This window comes from Chiloscyllium punctatum, chromosome 32, assembly GCF_047496795.1.
Source record: "Chiloscyllium punctatum isolate Juve2018m chromosome 32, sChiPun1.3, whole genome shotgun sequence".
NCBI lineage: Eukaryota > Metazoa > Chordata > Chondrichthyes > Orectolobiformes > Hemiscylliidae > Chiloscyllium > Chiloscyllium punctatum.
Window position 1 is genome coordinate 57533394 of NC_092770.1, and position 15586 is coordinate 57548979.

A 15586-nucleotide genomic window follows, 5' to 3' on the forward strand; every position below is an offset into this window, starting at 1 on the left:
GTCCCTCTCGCAGTCACTCACTGAGCACTGGGTCCCTCCTGCAGTCACTCACTGACCACCATATCCTTCCCGCAGTCACTCATTGAGCACATTGTCCCTCCCGCAGTCACTCACTGAGTATCGCGTCCCTACCTAGGCCACTCACTGAGCACCACTACCCTCCCGGAGTCACTCACTGCGCCCCCTTTCCCTCTCAGGGTCACTCATCGACTCCATAGCCATCTCCTGGACAACTCCCTGAGCACTGTGTCCCTCCTGGGGTCACCTAGTGAGCATCGTGTCCCTCCTGGGGTCACCTAGTGAGCATCGTGTCCCTCCTGGGGTCACCTAGTGAGCATCATGTCTCTCTCAGGGTCACTCACACAGCATCGTGTCCCTCCCCAGGTCACTCACTGAGCACTGTGTCCATCCCTGGGTCACTCACTAACACTGTCTCCCTCCCAGGGTTACTCACTGAGGAGCGGGTCTATCCCACAGTCAGCACAGTATCACTGCTGGGGTCAAACACTGAGCACCGTGTCCCACCCAGGGTCACTCACTGAACACCGTGTCCCTCCAGGGTCACTCCACTCAGCACCATATCAGTCCAGGGGTCACTCACTGAGTACCGTACCTATCTATGAGTCACTCACTGAGCAACATGTCCCTCCCAGGGTCACTCACTCAGCACACTGTCCCTCGCACAGTTAATCACTGAGCACTGTGCCCCTCCCTCAGTCAGTCAGTGAGCACTATGTCCCGCCCGGGGTCACTCAATGAGCACCGTGTTCCACCCGGGGTCACTCACTGAGCACCATGTCCCTCCTGGGATCACTCACTGAGCTCCATGTCCATCCCTGCATCACTCACTGAGCACTGTGTCCCATTGTAATCACTCACCAAGCACTGTGTCCCAACTGGGGTCCCTCACTGAGCATCGTATCCCTCTATGTGTCATTCACTGAGCACCGTGTCCCTCCTACAATCACTCATTGAGCACCATGTTCCTCCTGAGGTCACTCACTGAGAACCGTGACCCCCCTACAGTCACTCACTGAGCACTGAATTCCTCCTTGGGTGACTCACTGAGCACCATGCCCCTCCTGGGTTCACTCACTGGGCACCATGTTCCTCCTGGGGTCACTCACTGAGAACTGTGTCCCTCCCACAGTCACTCACTGAGCACTGAGTCCCTCCCTGGGTGACTCACCGAGCACTGTGTCCCTCCGTGAGTCACTGACTGAGTACCGCGTCCCTCCCGCAGTCACTCAATGAGCACGTGTCTCTCCTGTACTCACTCACCGAGCACCGTGTTCCTCCCCGTGTCATTCATTGACCCCGTAGCAATCTGCTGAACAACGCCCTAAGCACCGTGTCTCTCCCGCAATCACTTACTGAGCATTGTGTCCCTCCCGGGTTCCACTCACTGAGCACCGTGTCCTTCCCGGGTCACTCACTGATCACCATGTCCCACCCGGGTGCACTCACTGAGCACCGTGTCCTACCTGAGGTCACTCACTGAGCACCATGTCCATCCTAGGGTCACTCACAGAGCACCGTGTTCCTCCCACAGTCACTGTCTGAGCACCATGTCTTTCCCTGGGTCACGCACTGAGCACCGTGACCGTCCTGAGGTTACTCACGGAGCACTGTGTCCCTCCCACAGTCACTCACTGAGCACCGTGTCCCTCCCTGGGTCACTCATTGATCCTGTAGCCATCTCCTGGACAACTCCCTGAGCACCGTGCCCCTCCCGACGTGTTCCTCCCGGGGTCACTCACTGAGCACTGTGTGAAAAGACTTGGGGAAAATTGATGTACAAAGAGATCTGGATATTCAGGTCTACTGTTTCCTGAAGGTGACAACGCAGGTCGGGATGGAGTGGTAAAGAAGGCATATGGCATGCTTTTCTTCATCATATGGGGTACTAAGTACAAGAGTTGGCAGGTCATGGTACAGTTGTATAGACTTTCGTTCAGCCACATTTGTAATATTGTGTACAGTTCTAGTCGTTACATTATCAAAAGGATGTGGACGCTTTGGAAAGGGTGCAGAGGAGGTTCACCAGGATATTGCTTGGTACGGAGGGTGCTAGCTATGAAGAAAGGTTGAGTAGATTAGGATTATTTTCATTAGAAAGACGGAGGTTGAGGGGGGACCTGATTGAGGTCTACAAACTTCTGAGGTATCGACAGAGTGTATAGCAAGAAGCTTTTCCCAGAGTGGGGGATTCAATACTAGAGGTCACAAATTCAAGGTGAAAGCGGAAAAGTTTAAGGGAGGTATGCATGGGTAGAGGTGAGTGCCTGGAACGCATTGCCAGCAGAGGTGGACACAATAGCATTGTTTAAGACGTATCTAGACAGATACATGAATGGGCAGGAAGCAGAGGGATACAGATCCTTAGAAAATAGGTAACAGGTTTAGATAGAGGATCTGGACTCACGCAGGCTTGGAGGGCTGAAAGGCCTGGTCCTGCGCTGTAATTTTCTTTGTTCTTTGTAATTATTAACCACCCTGTCAGGCCATAAGCTGAGCACCTCCACACCCCCTGCAGCTGTTCTCTGTCGTGTGTTTGCTGCTTAGATTGGAGGAACATGAATGGGACAACAGGTCTCCATAAATCCTGTCCATCTCACATAGCAGAGGGGCAATGTGTCTGATTGTTCACCTCATGATTGAAATTTCCTGTGTGTTTCGAGGGCTTTCCAGGTCAATACATTGCCTCATGTACAGGTGTCTTGAGAGATACTGAGCTGTATTACACATTGTGTAATGTTAATTTTGAACTCTTACGTAATGCAATTTACAAATTTTCTAAACAGTGTATTTGTGAGGAATAAAGCAGTTTCCTAGAAGAATGGCCAGCAGAGAATCTTAAATAATTGCCAGCTAGTTCAAGATAGTTATTCCTTAGGCCATGCATTTTATTCGCATTTTAAACATCTCTTTCCCAAGCTAAGTCAGACCTGAAGGTTGTGGGAGCAATCCTTCTGACCAACGTCTTATTACCTGGGAATGGCTTAGAACAATTGATAGAAGTGATTTCAGAACCCTGAGGTTGAGAGACGGAATGGTTGGTCAACCAATTCAGAAACTGAAAACGGACAACAAGCTAAACGGAAACAAGGACGTGAGGTATATCTTGATTGCCCATTCACATTGACACTCAAAGCAAATCAAAACATTCTGGAAAGCTTAGTAGGTATTCTGTTATTTCATTTCCATCAACTTGTGAAACGTCTGTTGGCACTGAACTTAATGTTTGGAAGTTGGAAATATCAGACTAAGCAGATGTCACTATCTCTGACCCCTAAAGTATAAGGTTATCAGATTTCAACACAGAGAAAAGATCTTCAATCCATGCTACTATGACACACCGTGCAAAACAAAATTTCTCACAGTGAGTCAGCTTAATCACAATTAAATCTCCAAAATTGTTGTTACCGATGTCACTCATTTCACTGAATTGGACAGGCTTTATTAAATCCCTGCAATAGCACTGAAATTAGATACATGTGGTCTGTTATATTTAAAGCTAAGGAAGTTGGCACTAAGTGCTGCATTTCATGAATCTTCTCCAAATTGCCTAATTTGTTTGCTGATTTCATGGTGCTAGTGCTCTGACAAATGGGGTTCTGCCATTGAGGGCAGTCAAGGGCAAGGACACTGCTCTCTGGTCCATTGTTGAAGTGAGCTCATGACAGCAGCCACAATGTTCAAAATCTCACTGATACTAGGTACTCACAGTGTGGGTTCTGCCTCTCCAAAGCGGCTCCTGGTTTCTCTATGGAAGAAGTAATGTACTTTCCAATTTAAGATATAGCAAAGCTCATGCGGTGGTTGGATTCCTTGCATATTTGCTCAGAGCCTGAGGCAAGTCAGAATTACAGAAGCATTACTGCACAAAAGGAGCCCATTCAGTTCATCATGTCTGCCCTGGCTCTTCAAATGATTAGCTAGTGCTAATCTTCCCTTTCCTCCCATCCTTGCACATTATTTTTATCCAATAATCATCAAATATCCACTTGAATGTATCAACTGAATCTGCATCCACCACATTTCCAGGCAGCACATTCCAGACTTTTACTACTTCTGAATGGACCTTTCAAATTTTAAACTTAATAATAATCTTGCACTTAGTGCACCTTCTCTGCAGCTGTAACATAGTGTTCTTTACTCTGTTCTTCTACCCTAATGCATCTCTGCCGTCTCATACTTGTTCAGTTTGGAAGTAGGATTAGATTTTCCCCTAAGTGCTAGCCTCTGACAGTGGTCCCACTTCCAGTGGCCTTGCTTATCACTGCCGCTCTCTACTGCAGTTCTCAGCTGATTGTGGCCCCAGGCTGGTCCATGATTGGTTCCCTAACAAAGAGTGTCTATCGTGCTTTGTTGTGATGGTTGTGATGTTGTGCTCTCAGAAATGTCAGAACTGTTGTTCTCTGGGGAAATGTGAGGTGCAAGTCTCAGTCACAACAACCTGCAGCAGTAGGCAACTGACTGCTTTAAAAGCAATTAAAAAAAAGGTTCAGTCAACTCACTCCTCAGATTAGATTAGATTCCCTACAGTATGGAAACAGGCCCTTTGGCCCAACAAGTGCATACCAACCCTCTGAAGAGTAACTACCCAGGCCCATTCCCCTACCCTATATTTACCCTGACTAATGCACCTAACACTATGGACAATTTCGCATGGTCAATTTTTTCAGAATTCCTACAGTGTGGAAACAGGCCCTTTGGCCCAACAAGTCCACATGAACCACCCAAAGAGTAACCCACCCAGACCCATTCACCTACCCTATTAACCCACATTTTCCCCTGACTAATGCACCTAACCTATACTGCCTGAACACTATGGGCAATTTAGCATGGCCAAATCACCTAACCTGTACATCTTTGAACTGTGGGAGGAAACCCATGCAGACACAGAGAGAATATGCAAACTCCACACAGTCACCCGAGGTTGGAATCGAACTCTGAGGCAACAGTGCTAACCACTGAGCCACCATGCCACCTTATTATGATAATTTAGAATGAGAGATGATCTTACAATACAATACAATTCATACAGCACAGAAACAGGCCCCGAGCCCATCAACCCTGCACTGCTTCTGATCTTTATTTTGACCTGTTATTTACTGCCCATGCACAGTTTTTTTCCCACTGTTTGCCTCCCATTCATTTTTCTAAGAAGGTACACCTTAAACATTCCTAACGTGCTTGTTTCCACCACCTCCACTGGCAATGTGTTCCAGGCATCCACCACCCTCTTGCACTTGTGGGCGGCACGGTGGCACAGTGGTTAGCACTGCTGCCTCACAGCGCCAGAGACCTGGGTTCAATTCCCACCTCAGGTGACTGACTATGTGGAGTTTGCACGTTCTCCCCATGTCTCCGTGGGTTTCCTCCGGGTGCTCCAGTTTCCTCCCACAGTCCAAAGATGTGCAGGTCAGGTGAATTGGCCATGCTAAATTGTCCGTAGTGTTAGGTAAATGTAGGGGTATGGGTGGGTTGCGCTTCGGCGGGTCGGTGTGGACTTGTTGGGCCGAAGGGCCTGTTTCCACACGGTAAATAAATCTAAATCTAAAGATCTCACTTCTCCACTAATGAATCTTAATGAAGCAGGCATGATCTTGAAAGGATTACTAGAAGTCTTCCTTTTCAGAGAAACCAATTTTTCCATGAGACAGTCTTCAGAATCTGGAATTCTCAGAAGGAAGGGGAGGAAAGTACTTTAAACCTATTCAAGGATGAGTTGGATAAATGTTTTATAGACAAGTCATAGATGTTGGATATGGGTATGAAAGCGTTTATTCTGAGGTATACAACCACCTGCATCTAGAGTATGGAAACATGTTCTGCAAGTGCCCCTCCAAGTCACTCATCATTCTGACTTGGAAATATAGCATCATTTCTTGACAGTTGCTGGGTCAAAATCTAGGAATTCCCTCCCTTAGGGTCAATATATAACATGAAGACTGCAGCAGTTCAAGAAGGCAGCTCACCAGCTTCTCAAGGGCATCTAGGGATACACAATAAATATTGTTCCAGCCAGCGACATCCACATCCCAATGCTGATGTCGGATGGACCTGGGGTAGAACAATTTGCAACCTCGAAGGAGAAGTCCAAACACTGACTCTCCTCAAAGTCTCTGTAAGAATGTCTATTATACAAATGTAACTAACTACTTGCTGTTATGCAGTAAATGAAATATTAGAACAGAGAGAACCTAAAACATTATAGCGTAGTACAGGCCCTTTGGCCCTCGATGTTGGGCCAACCTGTGGAACCAATCTGAAGCCCATCTATCCTACACAATTCTATTTTCATCCATATGTTTATCCATGACTATTTAAATGCTCCTAAAGTTTCCAAGTCTACTACTGTTGCAGGTAGTGCATTCCACACACCTACTACTCTGAGGAAAGAAACTACATCTGGCGTCTGACCTATATCTATCACCCCTCAGTTTAAAGCTAGCCCCTCGTGCGAGTCATCACCATCTGAGGAAAAATGCTCTCCCTGTCCACCCTATCTAATCCTCTGATTATCTTATATGTCTCAATTAAGTCACCTCTCAACCTTCTTCCCTCTAATGAAAACAGCCTCAAATCCCTCAGCCTTTCCTCCTAAGACCTTCCCTCTGTACCGGGCAACATCCTAGTAAATCTCCTCTGAAGCCTTTCCAAAGCTTCTACACCCTTCCGATAATGTGGCGACCAGAACTGTATGCAATACTCCATGTGCGGCTGCACTAATTTTGTACAGCTGCAGCATGACCTCGTGGCTCCGTAATTCAATCCATCTACCAATAAAAGCTAACACACCATATGCCTTCTTAACAACCCTATCAACCTGGGTGTCCCTCTGTAATCTGCAAACATCCTTCAGCACTATCCATAACTCCACTGACCTTAGTGTCATCTGCAGATTTACTAACCCATCCTTCTACGCCATCATCTATGTCATTTATAAAAATGATAAACAGCAGTGGCTCCAAAACAGATAGAACATAGAACATAGAACAATACAGCATAGAACAGGCCCTTCAGCCCACGATGTTGTGCTGAACATTTGTCCTAGCTTAAGCACCTATCCATGTACCTATCCAATTGCCGCTTAAAGGTCACTAATGATTCTGACTCTGCCACTCCCATAGGCAGCGCATTCCATGCCCCCACCACTCTCTGGGTAAAGAACCTACCCCTGACATCCCCCCTAGACCTTCCACCCTTCACCTTAAATTTATGTCCCCTTGTGACACTCTGTTGTACCCGGGGAAAAAGTTTCTGACTGTCTACTCTATCTATTCCTCTGATCATCTTATAAACCTCTATCAAGTCACCCCTCATCCTTCGCCGTTCCAATGAGAAAAGGCCTAGCACTCTCAACCTATCCTCGTACGACCTATTCTCCATTCCAGGCAACATCCTGGTAAATCTTCTCTGCACCCTCTCCAAAGCTTCCACATCTTTCCTAAAGTGAGGCGACCATAACTGCACACAGGACTCCAAATGTGGCCTAACCAAGGTCCTGTACAGCTGCAACATCACTTCACGACTCTTGAGTTCAATCCCTCTGCTAATAAACGCTAATACACATAGGCCTTCTTACAAGCTCTATCCACCTGAGTGGCAACTTTCAAAGATCTATGAACATAGACCCCAAGATCCCTCTGCTCCTCCACCTTACTAAGAACCCTACCGTTAACCCTGTATTCCACATTCTTATTTGTCCTTCCAAAATGGACAACCTCACACTTGACAGATCATTGCCGTACACCACTAGTAACTGAACTCCAGGAGGAACCAACAACCACCCTTTGCCTTCTTTCAGCTAGCCAATTTCTGTTCCAAACTGCTGAATCAATCTCAATCCCATGCCTCTACATTTTGTGCAACAGCCTACCATGAAGAACCTTATCAAATGCCTTACTGAAATCCATATACACCATATCAGCCGTTTTACCCTCATCCACCTGTTTGGTCACCATCTCAAAGAACTCAATAAGGTTAGTGAGGCACGATCTACCCTTTGCAAAACCATGTTGACTATCCCTAATCAAATTATTCCTTTCTAGATGATTATAAATCCTATCTCTTTTAAGCTTTACCCACAACTGACTCACTGGTCTATAATTACCAGGGTTGTCTCTACGCCCTCCTTGAACAAGCAGACATTTGCTATCCTCCAGTCTTCTAGCACTATTCCTGTAGACAATGACGACATAAAGATCAAAGCCAAAGGCTCTGCAATCTCCTCTTTGGTTTCCCAGAGAATCCTTGGATAAATCCCATCTGGCCCAGGGGACTAATCTATTTTCACGCTTTCCAGAATTGATAACAGCTTCTCGTTGCGAACGTCAATCCCATCTCGTTTAGTAACCTGTATCTCAGTACTCTCCTCAACAACATTGTCTTTTTCCAGTGTGAATACTGACAAAAAAAATTCATTTATTACTTACCCTATTCTCTCTGACTCCACGCACAACTTCCCACTTCTATCCTTGATTGGCCCTAGTCTTTCTCTAGTCATTCTTTTATTCCTGATGTATCTATAAGGCTTTCGGATTTTCCTTGATCCTATCTGCCAACAACGTCTCATGTCCCTTCCTTGTTCTTCTTAGCTCTCTCTTTAGGTCTTTCAGGTGAACCTGTAACTTGTAATTGTTGTTAACTAAAAGGGACTCTTCGCGTTGAACAAAGCTGCGCAGACAATGAAAAGGCTATGCAGGCCTTGCAGCTTCTGACACTTTAAAAGGTTGGTAGAAGGCAGCTGCAAAGTGGCAGGGGGGAAGGCAGAGGCAGCAAATATGGTGATGACAGAGCTAGGCTGTGAGTGAAAAGGAAAAAGCTATCTGCAGGGTGAAAAAGAAATGAAGGATGCTATAAGGGGGGAATGAATGGAAGACGCTGTAAGGGGAGAAAAAAGGAAGAGCTGTATGTGGGGGAAGAGGAGGCTGCAAGGTAAGGGGCAAGAAGGAGACTGCAAGAAAGAGTGGAGGAGGAGGTTAAAAAGTACAGTTTTAAATGTGTCAACAAAGTAATATTCAACTGAGAGGTAGGAAAACTTCAGATCACTGAGTCATACAGTCATGGAGTTGTACAGCATGGAAACAGATCCTTTTGTCCATGCAAACAAGATACCCTAAATTAGTCTACCCCTATTTGCCAGCATTTGGCTCATTTCCCTCTAAACACTTCCTACTCATATACCCATCCAGATACCTTTTAAATGTTGTAACTGTATGAGCCTCCACCACTACCTCAGCTCATTCCATATACGCATCACTCTCTGGGTGAAAAGTTGGCCTTAAGTCCCTTCTAAATCTTTCCCCTCTCACCTTAAAGCTATGCCCTCCAGCTTTGAACTCCACAACCTTGGAAAAAGACCTTGGCTATTCACCCTATTTATTTCCCTCATGATTTTATAGTTTTCTGTAAGGTTACCCCTCAGCCTCCAATGCTCCAGGGAAAATAGCCCCAGCCTACTCAGCCTCTGCTAAAACACTGAAATTATCTCTGGAATTCAGATCTCAGATACAGGATAAAAAGTGTCTGCTTAAAAAGCTATAACTTTTTGTGCATGTGATGGAAAAACATTAGCTATGACCTCACCAGAAGGTATAGGTGATGAGTTTTTTTAATGTAAATGTATCAGTCAGTCATTTTCAAAAAAAGTTTTTGTTTTTAATGTATGCCTGCTGCATTGCGCCAATTTAGCTCAGTTGGCTGGATTGTCAGTTTGTAGAACAGTATGATGCCAACAGCGTGGGTTCAATTCCCATCACCAATTTGAGGTTGCCATGAGGAGGACTTTCCTTCTCAACCTCTTCTCTCACCTGAAGTCTGGTGGTCCTCAGGTTAAATCACCACCAGTTGCTTAACTTTAATGAGAAAGCAGCCCCTATGGTCTGGTAAGACAATGGTAACACAACAACTATCTAGGAAAATCGTCATTACCTTGTGGTTTTAAATATAATAGATACTTGATGACTGAAGATATTGACGTAATCTTCTAATTCTAATTCAGTCCAAATACTGGTCAACAACACTAGTCAACTCAAATGCAGCGGGATTGTTGCAACATGATAGCAAGAGTGCTTGTACTATTCCATTCTTTCAGTCTCAAAATGCATTAAAAGGCACACAAAAGAAGCTACTGAAGGGTAGTAATATATACAGACAGGTCGACATAAGGAGCCTGGAATAAGGTATAGTACCAGGGCTCAAAATTTCCATTGGAACCACTTGTTCTAATGTCCATGCATGATGGAGTGCAGACAGGAAAGTAAAGCTGATACACAACTAAATCAGCATGTTCTTATTGAAAGGTGGAGCATCTGAAAGGTCTAAATAGCATGCTCCTGCTCCTCTGTTCCAATAATGCTGAGAAAAACCCATTTTTACTCAAATTATCCCAGTCTTAGAAGGCATTTAGGTTGTCCAGCTCCAGAAAGTGGTGGCTGTGTGGAATGCTCTGCCCCAGAGGGCAGTGGAGGCCCAGTCTCTGGATTCATTTAAGAAAGAGTTGGATAGAGCCCTCAAGGATAGTGGAATCAAGGGTTTTGGAGATAAGGCAGGAACAGGATACTGATTAAGGATGATCAGCCATGATCATATTGAATGGTGGTGCAGGCTCGAAGGGCAGAATGGCCTACTCCTGCACCTATTGTCTATTGTCTATTCAATCATCATACTCTCAGGAAACCTGAGTAGGGTGGACAAGATGCAAATTCTGGTGACGAAAACACATGCAATCTATGCACTTATGGGAGCTAGTGAGGGAGCCACACTGTGCACTTCAATGCCCATTCCAAGCCATTAACCGTCCAATTCAATTCATGGGACAATGCATTGGATGGGTTGTAAGATTGCTGAGAATAGTTGAAGCTGTTGATGGCGTTGAATGAATTTGTATGAACATTTTACAAAGAAAACTGTCTTGGTGATATTTGAGCAGAAATTCACTTACTGATTGTCATGACCATGGATAATAATCCTAGAACATTTATAGATGTACTGAATGATTAATTACAACATTTTTTTAAAAACAAACGGATTACACTGGGAATGTAAATTCTAAGCATATGTGCAGTGACTGTTTGGAAGGCCTGCGTGAATCACCCTTAGACTTGAAAATGATCTTGGAATGTCACACCAGATAGATTCAAAAAGGACTCCAATAAGAGATATATACTGCAAATTGAATTGTAATCGCCTTTGAGTTATTTCAAACAGTGAACATGATAGGATGAAGTCTGGGTAAGACGCATGTTTGCGCTTACTCCTTTCAAAAATACAAACAAACAGGTTAAATCCAGTTTCAACTCTGGTCTGTGTGCTAGTGGATGAAGGTGTGTGCTGTGAGGATCATAGCTGAGGAAACCCTTAGTTATCCTTGCGCTGTAAGGAAAATTGAAGGAATATTCTCTCACTTTGCTGATGCCAAAAAGCAATTGAAAACAGTCAAAAGGAAACAGGACAAAAGCCTTTCAGCTGGCCTGCAAAGCCAAACATCTCAAAATTAACTGCTCAACTTCCAACATGGTGAAGTCCACATTGATGCCCTGGGGAAGAACGCCTCATCTTCAACTTGCCGCTTAAAGGTCACTAATGATTCTGACTCTGCCACTCCCACAGGCAGCGCATTCCATGCCCCCACCACTCTCTGGGTAAAGAACTACCCCTGACATCCCCCCTATACCTTCCACCCTTCACCTTAAATTTATGTCCCCTTGTAACACTCTGTTGAACCCGGGGAAAAAGTTTCTGACTGTCTACTCTATCTATTCCTCTGATCATCTCTATCAAGTCACCCCTCATCCTTTGCCATTCCAATGAGAAAAGGCCTAGCACTCTCAACCTATCCTCGTACGACCTATTCTCCATTCCAGGCAACATCCAGGTAAATCTTCTCTGCACCCTCTCCAAAGCTTCCACATCTTTCCTAAAGTGAGGTAACCAGAACTGCACACAGGACTCCAAATGTGGCCGAACCAAGGTCCTGTACAGCTGCAACATCACTTCACGACTCTTGAGTTCAATCCCTCTGCTAATAAACGCTAATACACTACAGGCCTTCTTACAAGCTCTATCCACCTGAGTGGCAACTTTCAAAGATCTATGAACATAGACCCCAAGATCCCTCTGCTCCTCCACCTTACTAAGAACCCTACCGTTAACCCTGTATTCCGCATTCTTATTTGTCCTTCCAAAATGGACAACCTCACACTTGACAGGGATGAACATCTGCCAATCCTCAGCCCAGCTCTGCATCATATCTAAGTCCTTTTGCAGGCGACAACAGCCCTCCTCACTATCCACAACTCCACCAATCTTCGTATCATCTGCAAATTTACTGACCCACCCTTCGACTCCCTCTTCCAAGTTATTAATAAAAATTACAAACAGCAGAGGACCCAGAACTGATCCCTGCGGAACTCCACTTGTAACTGGGCTCCAGGCTGAATATTTACCATCTACCACCACTCTCTGACTTCGACCGATTAGCCAGTTCTCTATCCAACTGGCCAACTTTCCCTCTATCCCATGCCTCCTGACTTTCCACAAAAGCCTACCATGGGGAACCTTATCAAATGCCTTACTAAAATCAATGTACACTACATCCACTGCTCTGCCCTCATCCACATGCTTGGTCACCTCCTCAAAGAATTCAATAAGACTTGTAAGGCAAGACCTACCCTTCACAAATCCGTGCTGGCTGTCCCTAATCAAACAGTGTCTTTCCAGATACTCATAAATCCTATCCCTCAATACCCTTTCCATTACTTTGCCTACCACTGAAGTAAGACTAACTGGCCTGTCCCTGTAATTCCCGGGGTTATCCCTATTCCCTTTTTTGAACAGGGGCACAACATTCGCCACTCTCCAGTCCCTTGGTACCACCCCTGTTGACAGTGAAAACGAAAAGATCATCGCCAACGGTTCTGCAATTTCCTCTCTTGCTTCCCACATAATCCTAGGATATATCCCGTCAGGCCCGGGGGACTTTCTATCCTCAAGTTGTTCAAAATGTCCAACACATCTTCCTTCCTAACAAGTATCTCTTCTAGCTTACCAGTCCGGTTCACACTCTCCTCTTCAACAATACGGTCCCTCTCGTTTGTAAATACTGAAGAAAAGTACTCATTCAAGACCTCTCCTATCTCTTCCGACTCAATACCCAGTCTCCCACTACTGTCCTTAATCGGACCTACCCTTGTTCTCGTCATTCTCATGTTTCTCACATACGCATAAAATGCCTTGATCCTATCTGCCAAAGATTTTTCATGCCCTCTTTTAGCTCTCCTAATCCCTTTCTTCAGCTCTCTTCTGGCTATCCTGTATCCCTCCAATGCTCTGTCTGAACCTTGTCTCCTCAACCTCCTTCTTCCTGTTTACAAGACATTCAACCTCCCTCGTCAACTAAGGTTCCCTCACACGACCATCTCTTTCCTGCCTGACAGGTACATACATATCAAGGACACGTCGTATCTGTTCCTTGAAAAAGTTCCACATTTCCACGACATCCTTCCCTGACAGCCTATGCTCCCAACTTATGCTCCTCAGATCCTATCTTACAGCATCGTATTTACCCTTCCCCCAATTGTAAAACCTACCCTGTTGCACACACCTATCTCTTTCCATAACCAAGGTGAAAGTCACAGAATTGTGGTCACCATCACCAAAATGTTCACCCACTAACAAGCCCATCACTTGTGCCGGTTCGTTACCGAGTACCAAATCCAATATGGCCTCCCCTCTGGTCAGACAATCTACATACTGAGTTAGAAAAGCTTCCTGGACACACTGCACAAACACCACCCCATCCAATCTACTTGATCTAAAGAGCTTCCAATCAATATTTGGGAAGTTGAAATCGCCCATGACTACAACCCTGTGGCTTCTGCACCTTTCCAAAATCTGTTTCCCAATCTGTTTCTCCACATCTCTGCTGCAATTGGGGGGCCTATAGTAAACACCCAACAAGGTGACTGCTCCTTTCCTATTTCTGACTTCAGCCCATACTACCTCCAAAGGCAGATCCCCCTTGAACTGCCTTTCTGCAGCCGTTATACCATTTCTAATTAGCAACGCCACCCCCTCTCCTTTTTTACCACCCTCCCTAAAGGTTACCTTATAAAAGTTTATAAAATAATGAAGGTTATAGATAGGGTAAATGGTAATTGTCTTTTTTTCTAGGAAGTGGGATTTCAAGACTAGGGGACATATTTTTAAGGAGAGGCGAGAGAGATTTGAAAAAGACATGATGGGCAATCTTTTTACACAAAGGATGGTTCACATGCAGAATGAACTTCCTGAGGATGTGGGTACAATTACAATATTAAAAGATATTTGGAGAAGTACATGAATGGGAAAGGTTTAGAGGGATGTGGACCAAGAACAAGCAAGTAGGACTCACTTGGGCATATACTGGTTGGATCGAAGGGTGTTTCTGTGCTGTATGACTCTACCATTCAATGATCAAATATCTCCTCACTGGTCCTGGACCAGAAATCTGAATTACTGATCTTCCCAGCTACAGCTCTGTTTTGAATGATCTTGCTTGTTCAATAAGGTTGTATGCAGCAGTAGTCTGAATAGGGCAATACACAGCTCCAACATGACTTCTGGAGGTCAGAAATCAAATTAATCAGCAATAAAGCCATTTTCTTTAACACTGTTTCACACTGCTTTAGACATGTTCAGCATTAATTTTTTTTAGCCTCATGAAATATTTACACCAGTACGCTGAGAAAGCTCAGATGCTTATGTGTCAAAATGCTAGTGCTGTGTTAGACCAAGCAATCCATTGGTTTGCGTTTAGAAATATGATGGCCAGTGCAGTTTGGGATTGTCCAGATGTTTGGAAAATGATAGTTATCAGCAGGTACCATAGAATACTCCAGGATATTTATGTTAGGGATTACTATTTACATTAATATGGCCCATTTTACAAACTTGGCATAACAAAATGAGTAAAAGAGTAGTCACTATTGTCCAGTAGCAAACACGGCAATTCGTTAATGGGAGGAAGCTCCCATTAAATGCAGAGGTAATCACTAGGTAATCTCTGATAAAGTTTGCCAATTAAAACATGAGCTCTGTTTATATCTACTCACAGATTGCTTACTGAATGTTGTTAAGTATTTGTTTTCATGAATAACCAAATGCTTTGTTATTTCTTGATGGAGAATGGAATATTGGCCGGGGCACAGAGACCCCTGTTACGTCTTAACTGACTTATGCAGCAGAGAAGGCATGTTGTCCGTTTAACATTTGCTCCGATTGCAGCATGGTTATATTGAGGGTACCAGTCTGGATTCCTACAAATTAAGTTTGGGGGCAGCTTAGTAATTAGCCCTGTTCTCTCACAGCGCCAGGTTTGATTCCACTCTCCTGCGACTGCCTGTGCAGTTTGCACATTCTCTCCTTGTCTGCACGGGTTTTCCTGTGGATCCCTCTCACAGTCCCAAGGTGTGCAGGTTAGGAGAATTCTCCATGCTAATCTCCCTATGGTGTCGAGGGAGATGCAGGCGAAGAAAGTGAGGACTGCAGATGCTAGACATCAAGAGTCGAAAGATGCAGCGCTGAGAAAGCACAG